Source organism: Arvicanthis niloticus, chromosome 21, assembly GCF_011762505.2.
Source record: "Arvicanthis niloticus isolate mArvNil1 chromosome 21, mArvNil1.pat.X, whole genome shotgun sequence".
NCBI classification, from domain to species: Eukaryota; Metazoa; Chordata; class Mammalia; order Rodentia; family Muridae; genus Arvicanthis; species Arvicanthis niloticus.
The window spans coordinates 10457048-10471647 of NC_047678.1; the positions used below are offsets into that span (position 1 = coordinate 10457048).

Below are 14600 nucleotides of genomic sequence, written 5' to 3' on the forward strand. Positions count from 1 at the left end.
TGGGGTTATGTGACTCTTAGCTACTATAGCTTTTTGAATACTCATTCTTCTAGTGATCTTCCCACACACAGGATGGCTCAGGCAAACCAACACTCCCATGAGTCATAGACCCCATTCTTGGGGCAACCCATTTACCTCTTGCCTCTAAAAGCTATAAACTCACTATGCAAAAGCTCTCTTGGTGCCATGTTCCCATGTAAAAATTGGTATGTCCCTTAGGTATAACCATCTCTATATCTGGGGCTTAAAATGGATTCTAAATACCTCATAGTAAAGGCTATGGAACTTAGTGGGAAAGAACAAATCTTAGAGAAGTTAGCTGAGCAGAGGACCAGGGGAGTTCCTTGACCTCTGTTAGCCTATGGAAAGATGGTACCAGTTGCTTCTTCTCCCAACAGGGAGAGGTCGCATATTTCTGAGATTTGAGGGACTAGATACTTTGCGGGCCCAACAAACATCTCTGGACAGTGGGTGCCTCAGATTCAAATTACCTAGCCCCAAGCAATGTTCACTCCTTAGTAGTTAACATTTGATTCCTTATGGGGGCTTTGTGAAATGATCTGTACCAGGAAGAAATTCTAGTGCAAATATGCAGTGTGGCTGCAGGTAGCTGTGGGCTCAGACACTATTTTCCCAGGCTGACTAGGGCTTTTGTGACTTTTCTCTTTCCCACAAAACTGGCTGCTTATACCTGCCATGGAACTTTGCAGTCTATGCACAGGGCAAGGCTTGACAGCTAGAGTTATAGCCACAAGCCAGTCACCTTGCAGAACAGTCGCCTCTGATCAAGTATGTAGAAGAGGTAGCCTTGAACATCCAGTCTCCATCCCTTGTTGTGTGCTTTGCTCTCACAGTCTTCTCACAGGACAGTCTGTGCTTTCACAGCAGCCTGGAGATAGAGGTGATAGCATTGTTACAGACAAACTTAACAGTTACTCTAAGGCTTCCTTTCCATTTTACATCTAATTCACAACATCCACCACAAGGCAGATTCCTACTTTTCTGCCTCCACAGAACATGAGAGTAGGAAAACCAGGAAAGCCTAAGGTCTTCGGTACTCTATGACTGACTGTGGGACCTGCCTTCTGGATGTTCTGGGGCTTCTACAACCTCAGCATGGCTACAAGGAAAGAGTGGGGGTGGAGAGATGCCATTTTTGTCAGGTAGACCTGGGTTGGTGAGCAGAGGGGCTCTGAACATAGTATGCACAGGCTGAGCACCAGATGGGAACTTATCCATCTCATCCATCCTTTATCTGTCTACATATAGGAGTGCCTTAGTCTCTGCTTACTACTCCCTGTCCTAAAGGCATTGACTGGGGTGGGAACCTAAAATGATGTGATACCAGCGTCCACCTAGAATACCCAGCATTCCTCCTGGAAGAACTTTATCTTTGGAACAATTGCAAGAAATGGCTGCTTACATATGCAGTAATGGCTTGTCTGAGGAACACGGATGTAAATACACAACCATGTGAGGAGATTGATGTTGAGATAAGAGTTAGATCACAGTAGGCAGCAAGGTAAGAAGAGACCATAATGAAAACTAAGTTGTCTATAGATGCTCCAGTGGGAATGGACATTAAGGCAAAGGGGGGAATGTAAGAGTTAATACAGGTAAGCTGCAGAGCTCCAGGGATGACTTGCTGGCAGGTCAGGGGATGCAGCTGTCATGAGCACTCGCCCATCCTGAGAATGGGCTTTTTGGTGATACATCTGTCCTTGAGCCAAACATGCTTCTCTAAATAATCCCAGGAAAGTTATTTGTTCTATCAAATTAGACGTGGTAGAACCATTTCTTTGGTGTATTATTGATGCCCTATCTGGGGTGAATAGACACTTTTCATATCTTCCTAGGAAAAATAACAGGGCAGTAGGCTTTCAATAAATGTTGGTTGAAAGAGTGAGAGAACAGACCTATTTGATTGAGAAAACAAACTTAGCATTCAAGGATGGAGCCTACACATATCATCTACCCCAGATACACAGAGCCTCAGAGTACCAAATTACAATGGAGCGGCTGGGTTTTCTTCTTCCTCCTCCTCTTCTTCCTTCTTCCTTCTTTTTTTTCTCTTTTCTTTTTCCCTTGTTACTCCTATTCTGCCTTTCCTTCTGCTTATTCACCACACAGCACACACAACTCTGATTGGCCAGTTTGTTTTCAAATCTGATCATTATATAAACCCTGTAAACTAGAGACCCACTAGGCAATAATTGACTTATAGATATATTTTTATAAGTCCTCAAAATATATCCACTCTTAGTGCTTAATATAACTTAAAAATTACTAATCTTTGACAATATTAAGATTTCATATTGAATTCTCAACTTCTGTCCTCTGAAATACCCATCTTTTGTTAACATTGGTGTTATCTCTAGTTAGCAGGAGCTGAGGGATGGCTGTCCCTTTCCATGGAATATCATCTCCCTGCTCTCTACTGCGATCCCGATGCTCACAACAAGCATGCTAACACCAAGATTCGCAACCTCAAGGCTCCTCCATAGCTGCCTTCACTCTGATCCACGTGCCTAATCTCTATAGGCATTGAGTTTACAGCTCTTGATTCTAGAAGCAACAGACAGATGTCAATAATTTATTCTGCAGTTTTGGAGCCCTGCTAGTCTTTCTGTTTGGGGTACTCATCTTTCTTTTTATTAGACCATAAATTTATTGTTGCAATGTGGGAGTGATTACTCTCTCCTAAATTCTCTCGTCTATTGGGAAGCTGCACAAGCAGTTATGATCTCTTGTTTTCTTTCCTAGTAGTCTAGGGTAATTTAAGGTAAGAATATGCTATTCTCACTTTAATCTAGCAGTGAGCAAACAACCACATTGTAATGTGGCTGTGTATGTACAATTATTATTCTTAATGGTTCCTGTGTTTCTGAAGAATGCATTTAAAAAGTAATAAAATATTATGCAGGAGTAACCATATAGCCTAAAATGTTCACTATTTAGTTCTTTACAAATAAAAGATAATTTATCCATGCTCCATCATTTGGCATAGAAATGAATTGGAAGTGAAAGGTATATATTGCCTTGGCTTGTCATTCTGAGCAACACACCTCTCCTGTAGAGTCCAAATTCAGGAGAGATATCAAGCTTGCCAGTTTGTGATTATTTAACCTAATCTTATACTATTCCCGTGACAATGATCCACGGCACCACCCTCTTTATACTACAGTGCTGTTTTATTTTTTCCCCCTGTTTTCAGATTCTCAAACCTTCCTACATGGCTCTAGGCACAGAGCCACATACTTCCCCTCTACCAGGAGCAATTTTTGTTTGTTTGTTTCCTGAACAGCTGATTTCTTTGGTGTTCAGGTTACAACTCAAACATTGGTCTTTAGAAACAGGCCTCCCTACCCCATCAAGTCATCCTGTTTTATCATCCTCATAGAATAATAGTTAACTTTTTATTTCCATCTTAAGTTATGAGTGGTGTTTATTTCTGTAGAGAATGTAAGCTCTGTGAAGGCAGGCACATGTCTTTTCTTTCCTACTATGCCCCACTCTTAGAACCATGTTTGGTGGATGGCAGTTTCTTAAAAATATATTTCTAATAAGTGTGGTTACAAAGAAACAGTGGTAAATATTCACATTTGTGTTCTTTCTGCACAGCTATTCAGTTCAACAACTAAATCTGTGAGTTAAGACTCAGACTTGAGTCAAAAAGGAACCTGTAATGCTAAAATTGAGAGAAACAAGAACCTCATCATGTAATAACAAATATGAGACTAGCAAAAGCAAAATACTTCTTGATATATTATTCTGCAGAAAGAATAGAGGAAGAACAAAAATGGCTAGTATGTCATTTGGGCATGAGATAGTGTTTTTGTTTTTTGTTTTTTAAGTTCCTAATAGCATGAAATTGCTGCCCCCCTTTTTCCACAAGCTGGTACAAGAAATCTGAGTCTGATTTAAACCTTGAGCTCCTTGATGAGATTTGAAGATTTTTATTCTACATAACTAAAAGCTCTGTCATCTTAGGGTTCTCCAGAAACAAATTTTGGAGAAAAACAATTTTTCCAACATAAAACAAACAAACAAACAAACAAACAAACAAACCTGAAGATGGATTAGAATATACAGAATCTGATTCCAAGGAACAGCTATAGATACAAGAGTTAATAGTGTTCTTCTACCATAGCCCCTCTCCCAAATTCCTTACCCTGTTAGTTTGGGAAACTATCTTAGATTTCACTTGTTCCCTTTTCTGCTCATGGGCTCAGTTATACAGCAGAGTGCTTGCGATTCTCAGTGTTCTGAGACAAGCCAACACTACTTCCAGCTATAGAAGAGACACAACTAGCTCCTCTTGCTTCTCCATGATACTTTGGTGGGTCATAAGCACACCTCATACTGAAAATGAGTCATAATGATTTATTTTTATCTAGCTGCGGAGGCTAGGATACTTGGCCAACATCTCTTAGCTGGTGAGTTTACATCAGGGTGGTTATCGGTGGGTTCCTGCTCCCGACTCCATTTCTTGCCTCCTATTGGAATTAGAACTTCAGGCTAGTACTGAGAAACCTATCACCAGAAATGCATAAAAATATACCTCTGTGTTTGTCATGTGTGCTCTGATTCCTCTACAAAGAGTCTCCACCATAACATCTGTCTCTAGTACTAGAGCTACTGCCTCTGTCTGCTCAAGCATGGCATTAACATCTTTTCAACTAAACTTCTTACTGTATTCCAGTAATGTTTCAGTGTCTATCTTGAACTATGCCCTGCTCAACCAGAAACCCAACAACAACCATTTTTCACCTGTGACTAAAGGGGGAAAAACATCTTTAAGTGGTCAAAATCTATTGTGGTGAGAATGAGATGATTGTTTGAAGTGTGAGACATCACAGGGGAAAAGACACTTCTGAGAATAAGCCATCACATGCTGATGTGAGGCTAAGGCCACTTGGCCTAAAATCCTGCCAAAGAGTAGCAGCAATGAAGCCTGGGGGTGGGGTTGAGGGTGGGAGAGTGGTCTAATGAATGGGCTGCTCTAGCTGGCTTGTTATCAACAGATATCAACAGCGAACTCAGGTTCAGCAGGCACACAGCTTTCAGAGAGAGAAAGGAGCCTGGTTGGTTCTTGTCAGCAAAGGTTTGAAGTGCTTGATGGTCTCTCAAGGCAAGGGTATGGGCTGATTTGAAAGCTGAGTCTGATTTAAACCTTGAGCTCCTTTGATGAGATTTGAAGATTTTTATTCTACATAACTAAAAGCTCTGTCATCTTAGGGTTCTCCAGAAACAAATTTTGGAGAAAAACAATTTTTCCAACATAAAACAAACAAACAAACAAACAAACAAACCTGAAGATGGATTAGAATATACAGAATCTGATTCCAAAGAACAGCTATAGATAATTGATATTAATTAACTGCCTCTTTGATGCTTAATGACAAAGAGTAGATTTTAGAAAATACTATTTTCCACTCCCCCTTTAAGGTCATTTTGCTGTGGTTTTTATCTGTCTCATGTATGCCTTAATAAATCAGCAATTGTTCTCTGGAGCACTTAGCTAAAAGGTTGCCAACTCAGCATGGAACCTGGAGGCAGAAAGAAACATTAACCTTTCTTGATGTAGTCATGGGATTTGATATAACGATATGTTGACCTCAGATACATAAGTGCCAAGCAACATTTTGTGGATGGAAATTGAACAAGAGTTGGTTGGTAGCTATAAGCACATCTTTCATGCAGGGCAGGCACCCAAATGGCACCCTGTACTATCATTATAGGCAAGGTGTTGGAGATCATGCTTTATGAGCACCTGACACCACTGTCACCAAGACCATTCCTGTCAGACGTGACCTAAAACCAGCTGTAATTTGATGCTCTGTGAGAATCAGTCTGTTCCTCTTAGGATACAAGAGCTATTCACTCCGTTAATTTTTATATGACATACGATGAGAAAAGTTCTATGTTTATTAAAAAAGTATGTAGAGTTAGAATTCAAAGGACCCATGAAAGTTAAAAACTGGCTTGTCTCTAGAGGGTATTTCAGGCTAACCTGGAATACAGAATTAAATTGCGTATTAATTAACCAAAAGAAAAAAAATAATTACAAGTGGAAAAATGAGCTATCAGAAACTATGGGCAGCATAATTCCAAAACCAAAGACATGTCAGAGAGTTAATCAGATGTAAATCATAGGTTGTAAAATATATAACACATGCGTGTAAGATTGAGCACACATGAAGATAGATGACTCTAAATAAAGATGGCAAAACTGAGCGATTTCATCTCAATGTCACTTTGAGTTTTGATAATGTATTATACTTTCTGAAGGGGGACCAATAAAGGAAGTTATGTGATGGTCCAAGTATCCTTTTTGTACTAGTAGTGCTTGCTGAAGGTTGAGGAAATACCAACTATGTACTAAAGAAAGTGGTTATAAACACCAGCTAAGGCTACATGTGACCAGTTTCAAAATCATATATTATAACTGACATGGGTGCTTCTGCCCTACTTGGTTAAGAATGTGTTTGTGGTTGCTTGGTCCCTTTGGCTGGGGCAGACACCTAGCAGCTGGTCTGCTCCTGTGAAGACATCATATCCTGAGACATCCTAGAGGAGCCACTGCACTCAGAGCAGCGGGTAAGAACCCTCTCCTACTACCCTATGCCCCAGAGCTACAACTGGGAGCCTGGGGCACTCGGGACCCATCAGCCACCCAAACCCCGCCCCTCCAGAATACCACTCCCCTTCCCCCCTCCCTTGGTCCTTTTGGCTGGGGTAGACACCTAGCTGGTCTGCTCCCATGAAGACACCATATCCTGAGCCATCCTAGAGGAACCACTGCACTCAGAGCAGCAGGATTTCAGAATCCCAGAGGCGGCCTGAGTCCCAGGAGTTCTTCCACCCAGGAGCTCAGGATCACAGGATCACAAAGACATCTGGTCTCTGAGGAGTTCTGACACAAGCAAGATAACTGGAAAGACAGGCTCCAGAGACAGTGAGTGCAGATATCACTAGAGTTAACCAGATGGCAAAAGGCAAGTGCAAGAACATAAGCAACAGAAACCAAAGTTACTTGGCATCATCAGAACCCAGTTCTCCCACTATAGCAAGCCCTGGACACCACATCACACTGAAGTAAAGGCTGGCTGCCCCAGTGTGGGGGAATTCATGGGTGGGGAGGTGGGAGTGAGTGTGTGGGTAGGGTCACATCCTCATAGAAGCAGGAGGATGGGGGATGGGGTAGGGGGCTCCTGGGTGGGAGGGAAATGGGGAAAGGGGATCACATCTGAAATGTAAATAAAATATCCAATAAAAAGAAAGAAAATCTGTACTTTCAGCTTGTGACTGCAAGGGTACTTGTGTAAGTCATGCCACCCCAAGTACCACATTCTGGTTGACATACCTCTGTTAGGAAGAACAGTTAGTGAGAAGTGAAATTACATAAGCCAAAATTTGAGGTTAGTACATTTAGGGCCTTTCCTGGATCCTGGAACTTGGAACCATAGGTCTTTGATGGATTAGTATTTTGTTCCATGTTGGCAGGTGTTGCGGCCTATGTGCTGGGTTCTAAGGTTAGAATAGTGCCTCTAACATGGCATCCATTGTGCTAAGGTCATGGTGATTGTTCCAAGACAACCATAGTAAATATAAACTGTGGTACCAGGGGTGGTTCTAGAAAAGCAGAATTGTGAGAATGACTTTGTTAGATTCCTAGAACAGGCTTTGCAAAATTCATTGATACCTGCAGATACTAAAGATTCCCCAGGTAGCATGAAAAGCACTGAAAGCCCATGGAAATATTTGAAGAGCTTCTTGTTGCATACAACAAGGAATTTACTGACCCTGTATATGAAACTTTTGACAACTGGTAGAAAAATATGGAAAATAATGATGCTGGTTGGTTGCTTCTTACATCTCAGGGTAATTTGAAAAAGGAAAAGACTGAGCTCTGCATATGGCAGTTTCTAGAATCTCAGGATACAGTGATTAGCCAGCTTCTAGAATCTCAGGATATGGTGACAAAGGAAAAGAATGAACTGTAATACAGTTGAACAGCTCCAGATGCGTAGTAACGGTCTAAATGTTTCTTTTTTTTTTAACTTTAAATAAAATTTTATTACACAAAGGTTGTCACATAATTGGATACTTCTCTACTTTGTACACAATCATTCCCACCCTCCACAGAAAGGCTGCTTCTGAACTTCCCATGTGGTGACACAGCGCTACAGTCCTGATGCTAACAGAACAGTAGAGATGCCTCAGTGATTTAAGTTGAAAGTAGGACACTGGTATATGGCTCTTGTACCCAGCATCAGGAATGTACAAATGTCTTTATTCAAAAATACAAAATAAATTGTCTGTAGGCATGGACAATGACAGCAGTAAACCATTATGTATTGTCAAAGGAAACCAGTAACTGATGGTTACAGTGATCAGCCAGCCTTCTCTTCAGTCATTTTCTTCAGGTGACTTCTCTGAAGTTATTGGTGAGGAACCTGCCTTGAGCTTCCTGTCACAGTTCATTGATAAGGGCAAAGCACTATTCTAGGTTAGAACATGCCACCTCCCATACCCCCTCCCATTCCACCCATTGCACCCATTCCAGGGTCCTTCTCTTCTTTAGGAATTTCTGTTACTACAGCTTCGACTGTAGTTAGCAAGGAGGCCACCCCAGCAGCATCCAGTAAAGCAGTTCTTACAACCTTTGTTGGATCAATGATTCCCTTTTCCACCATGTTCACAAAATCTCCAAGCATGGCGTCATAACCAACTTCTGAGGAACTTTGCAGAATTTTCTCAACTATTAAAGATCCTTCAACACCTGCATTCTTAGCAATCGTCATGCAGGAATTTTAAGTGCTCTTTTAATAATTTCTATACCTATTTTCTGATCTTCATTAGCAGGCTTTAATGAATCCAAGGCTGGGATGCACCGAAGCAGAGCGCAGCCCCCTCCTAGAACAATGCCTTCTTCAACAGATGCTCTTGTAGCATTGAGAGCATCTGTAACTCTGTCTTTCTTCTCATTCACTTCAACATCACTTGTCCCTCCAACCTTCAACACAGCTACTCCATCTGAAAGTTTAGCAAGTCGCTCATTCAGCTTTTCCTTTTCATCTTCACTAGTTGTGATGTCTAGCTGTTCAGTGATTTCTTGAATACGTTTTTCAATGTGAGCTTTGTCACCTTTCCCTTTCAAAAGCATGGCATCATCTTTGGTGACAATGACCTCTCCAACTTTTCCTAAGTCATGAGCTTGAACATCTTCAAGATTTAGATTCAACCCCTCTTCTCCAAACACCGCACCACCAGTAGCAATAGCCATATCTTTAAGCTGGTTCTTCCCATTGTCCCCAAACCCTGGAGCTTTGACTGCTACAACCTGAAGACCAACTTTTAGCCTGTTCAAAACCAGTGTGCTTAGAGCTTCTCCATCAACATCTTCAGCAATTATGACCAAAGGCTTCCGGTGAGCATTAGCAATTTCAAGAGCAGGTACAATGGACTGAACACTAGAAATTTTCTTTTCACTCAACAAAACATAGGCATCCTGGAATTCACATTTTTGACCTTTTGATGTGTTAATAAAATACGGGGAAATATATCCTCTATCAAACTTCATGCCTTCAATAATTTCTAGCTCATCATTCAGGGTTTTTCCATCCTTCACTGTGATGACACCCTTTTTTCCAACTTTTTTCATTGCATCAGAAATGATGTTCCCAATGTCTTTGTCTCTATTTGCAGAAATTGTAGCAACCTGAGCAATTTCTTCAGGGGTTGTCACAGATTTAGATTGTTTCTTAAATTCAGCAATTACAGCATTGACAGCCAACATCACACCTCTCCGGATTTCCACTGGATTAGCCCCTTTGCTGATCTTCTCAAAGCCCTTCTTGGCAATAGACCGTGCTAGAACAGTGGCAGTAGTGGTGCCATCCCCAGCCTCTTCGTTTGTGTTATTGGCAACATCCTGAACGAGTTTAGCTCCAATATTTTTGTATTTATCCTTTAAATCAATTGACTTTGCAACAGTGACCCCATCTTTTGTTACTTTGGGACTTCCCCAACTCTCTTCAATAATCACTGTTCTTCCCTTTGGCCCCATTGTAACAGCTACAGCATCTTCTATGAGGGTATTTATCCACCTACCCCCCACTCCCCCTCCCCACCCTCAGATTCCCCCCACACATACATGGTACCAAAGATCTCGTCTCCCACCTATGCCCAACAAGGCCATCCTCCCCTACATATATAGCTGGAGTCATGGGTCTCTCCCTATGTGCTCCCAGGCTGGTGGTTTAGACCCTGGGGTGCTCTGGTTGGTTGGTATTGTTGCGGTTGTATAGATTTCTTAAGACCCAATGTTGTCAATTAGTTCCCAGCTGCAGAATGTTGCATTCATGGGCGAATATAAGTTACAAGGTTAGCTCATATTTAAGAGGGTAAATAGAACTTCTCACCACCAAGTAGAGATATAACCATCCTGAAATCATTGCTGGAGTTTGTAAGGGTCACAGCCTGGGTCCTGGCAGCCCTATCAAACTAGGCTGTGCTTTTCTGGGCTACTGGTTCTCAATAGGCCAATTAAAGGACAAGTAACAGTAAAAAGTGGAAAAAGATATTTGTTGAATGATACCACTTTTGGAAGAGTCACAGATAAAAAAAAAAAATCCCAGAAATCTTCAAGTCCATCTTTAGGGTCCTGACATGATACTTTGCTTTCAACAGAGATCTGACTCATCATCATATTTTTTTGTTTGTTTGTTTTTTGGTTTTTCGAGACAGGGTTTCTCTGTGTAGCCCTGGCTGTCCTGGAACTCACTTTGTAGACCAGGCTGGCCTTGAACTCACAAACCCGCCTGCCTCTGCCTCCCAAGTGCTGGGATTAAGGGCATGTGCCACCACCGCCCAGCTGTGACTCATCATCATTAACTCATCGTTGTCTGGGCTTTGCTCTCTGCTGCAAGGTGAGCCAGCAAGTTGTTAGTATTGTGTGAAATTGCTAGAAGACAAGTTCTCATGCTACTGGGCACCAGAGCTTCAAATATTTCTTTTTTTTTTTCAGCATTTAATTCCTGGGGGAGTTTCTATTCTTTGGGTACCATAATTTAATGACCAAAGGGAGGGACACTAAGTGTTTCCATTCAAAATAACTTCACTACTACTATGAAGGTTACAAGAGAAGTCTATTGTATAAGAGCATGAGAGTGGAGACACAGTTTAATTTGGTAAGCATCATCTATGAAGACACTAGTTGGGATATTGTGACCTGACAGAGATAAGGAGGTGTGTGGCACGGTAGCAAGAACAGTGAAACACATAGCATTGGGAGGTGGTTTAGATGACGCTTTGATGAGCACCCTTGAGTCAGCAAATGTGAAAGGGAGGGTCTAGAAGGATGTCGACTGATGGTGCCATGACTGAGAAAATGAGGGATATGAGCAGCTCTGTGAGTATGCATATAAAAATGTCAAAGATGACAGGTGGAGTGTGAGACACTTTTAAATGAAGTAGTCGAGTGGGCACTGAAGCTCGGGACAATGATCTAGCTTAAAGATACAGTGTACTGGGGTTGAGGTTTGGATGTTGTGATTCAAATGTGTGCCCTTAAAGATTCAGGAGCTGCCAATGTTGTCTTGTTAAGGGAGGAGGTCTTTAAAAGTGGTTAGGGCTCAAAGGCTTATCGCTCATTAGTAAGATTTGGTGCCCTTCAAAAGAGACTTATTGTAAGTGGTTCCCCTGCCTTTCTATTTCCTGAATGTGAGGAAGTGGCTAGAAGGTCTATATCAAAGGCTGTGCTCACAGGATTAGAGAGATGGCTCGGCCATAAAGAATACCAGCTGCTCCTGCAGAGAGCCCAGGGTTCTTCTGAGCACTCACATCAGGGAACTCTCAACTTCCTATATAACTCCAGCTCCAGAGGATCCTATGACTCTGGGCTCTATGGGCATCTGTACTCATATGTGCAATACACACACACACACACACACACACACACACACACACACACACTAATAATAAAGATAAAAACCTTTTAAAAAGGCGCATTCTCTGACTTATAGTTCTAAACCTCAGAACTAAGACAGAATGCATTTCTACTTTTTATAAACTTGCCAGTTTTTTGTTGTTCTGTCATAGTAACACAAACCATATTAAGACAATGAGTTATCTATCATCAACATCAGACTTTTGTGGGGTCAGTCTTTTCTTATACCTGTGTGTGATCTCTGGGGATTGTCCATAGGTCATGAGGCTTCCTCAGCAAATGGTTTTTTTTTTTCCCACGAAGCCATCTTGTTATTGTAACCTCCCCACCCTGTAGAAAAGTGATTGATTTAATTAGCAGCTGAGAAGAAACATAATAGCAACAGTCTGCTAAGAAATTCTCAAAGGAAATAGTCTGTGATGAGAAAGAAGAGTGTAGAAAGGTAAAACTACTGTATCATATAATTACTAGCAAAATAAGAGTGATCGAGGATTAGAATACACAATTTAAAAATTGGATCATTTTAATCTAATTTAATTTTAATTTTGAATAAATACAAAGATAAAACCAGTGATAAAAGCAATTCAAGAGAGTGAATAGATGTAAATATAAATAGAAACACTATGGCGCAGGTCATGATCAGAACACAGATGTTCAATTTATGATGCGGCTGTGTACTTATGACCCCATTTAAAATTGAAAACACCATAAGTCAATGTGTACTTAGTATGTTTCTGACCATCCTTGCTGATTAAAATAATGCCATGTTAATTGCTAACTGTCTCAGCGTCAGAGGGGAAATATATGATACCAAGTGTCTTAGTTAGGGTTTATTGCTGTGAAGAGACACCATGATCAAGGCTGATCTTATAAACAAATTGGGACTGGCTTACAGATTCAAAGGTTTAGTCTATTATTGTTATGGCAAGAAGCATGGCAGCGTGCAGGGAGACATGGTACTGAAGGAGACAAGAGTTCTACATTTTGAAACTCTGGCAGCAGAAGGAGACTGTGTGTCAAACTGGGCATAACTTGAGCATATATGAAACCTCAAAGCCTGCCTCCACAGTGACAAACTTCCTCCAACAAGGCCACAACCCTTAAAGATGCCATTCCCAATGGGCCAAGCATTCAAACACATGAATCTATGGGGCCATACCTATTCAAACCACCACACCAAGTATTGGTAATTCTTAAAAATACTAAAATTTGAAAGTGACAGTGAATGTTTATCACTGTCATTATCATAAAGTTGAATACTAGAAGGCCAAGCCATCAAGGAAGTTGGCGGCTATAGAATAGATAACAGGTAATAAAAAAAATCTTGAAATGAGTAGATGATTATCTATTGGTTTTGGTAGAAATTTGACATAGAATAGTACAAACTGAATTTTCTGAAAACAACTTAGTAATTTATGAACTTTATAGAAAAGAAAAATAAATAATGACATTTTTAGGTAGCTAGACACAGAAAGTAAGATAACTCTGAAAGAAAAATATATTCTTGCCTCAGATTCAACATTTAGTACCAGAGTCAATGAAAACATATCTGAAGTTCAAGAGTTTTTTTTTTTTTTTTTTTAAAAACTCAATATACTAGTTTTACACAAGTCAAATCATTCTTAATATATGAGGCCATATGTTGGGAATTCTAATATGAGAAATACAGAATATTCTAGCTTTTCTTGGGGGGTTTATTAATAAGATAAAAATAACTCTCCTATCAAGGCAACCATTTCTAAAGGAAACCTTAATTTAAAAAGATGAGTATTGTTTAGAGATAGAACCTAATAAAATACTAATCATAGTTAGGAGCTAAAGAAAATGTGATGTATTACAGGTGTTTGGCTTCTGAGTACCAAAACAAAGGTCTTTTACTGGTATATGTGAATGAATCAATATTTTAAAAATACAAAAACTTAAAAGACAACAAGTTCTAGCCAACTGAAACAATTAAGAGAATATATAAGGAATGAAAAACTGAAGTATAAAAAAAATAATTCCCTTTTCTAGGTAGAATGCTAGTTACTTTCATAACAGTAACAAAATTACAGTTATGAAGTAGCAAAAAAAAATAACTTTATGGTGTGTCAAACTGGGCATAAGTTGGCCATAGGAGCACTGGGATTACATATGTGTGCTACCATGCCTGACTGTACATGATCTTTTGGGGATCTGAACACAGGTCTTCATGTTTGCCCAAGAGCTCTAGTCCCTGAGTCATCATCCTAATTTCTTGTTTTATAAAATCCATCAATATTATTTTTCTTTGCTCAAAATGTTTTCACTTTTGTGAGACTTGTTACTGCTACCAGAGATGAAGAACCAGACTGAGAATGTGTCCTAGCTACCTATACCTGGATAATACAGACTTTACCATACTACAGCTTGGCTCTAGCTTGGAAGAAGGCTTAGAAAATATTGGTAGAACATCAAGGTCCCAAGCAAAAGTCATCCCAGACATTCAAAGAAACTTGCAAATTTTGGATTTTCTTTTTCAAATTCTCCAGCGACACCATTGAGAGTCAGCTAAACTGTGCAGAGCCCAGAAGATGTTGATCTGCCTGTCAGTGTTTATCATCTAGAAAGAAAGACTTGTTAGTTAGCACAGATGTGGTGGCCGTGACAATTAGATGAAGTATTGATG

General features: G+C 40.4%; 1 pseudogene; it reads right to left on the bottom strand.

Moving 5' to 3' along the window:
• Positions 1-8048: 8048 nt before the first annotated feature.
• Positions 8049-14600, bottom strand: part of LOC117693637 (60 kDa heat shock protein, mitochondrial pseudogene) — a 41079-nt pseudogene continuing 34527 nt past the window's right edge.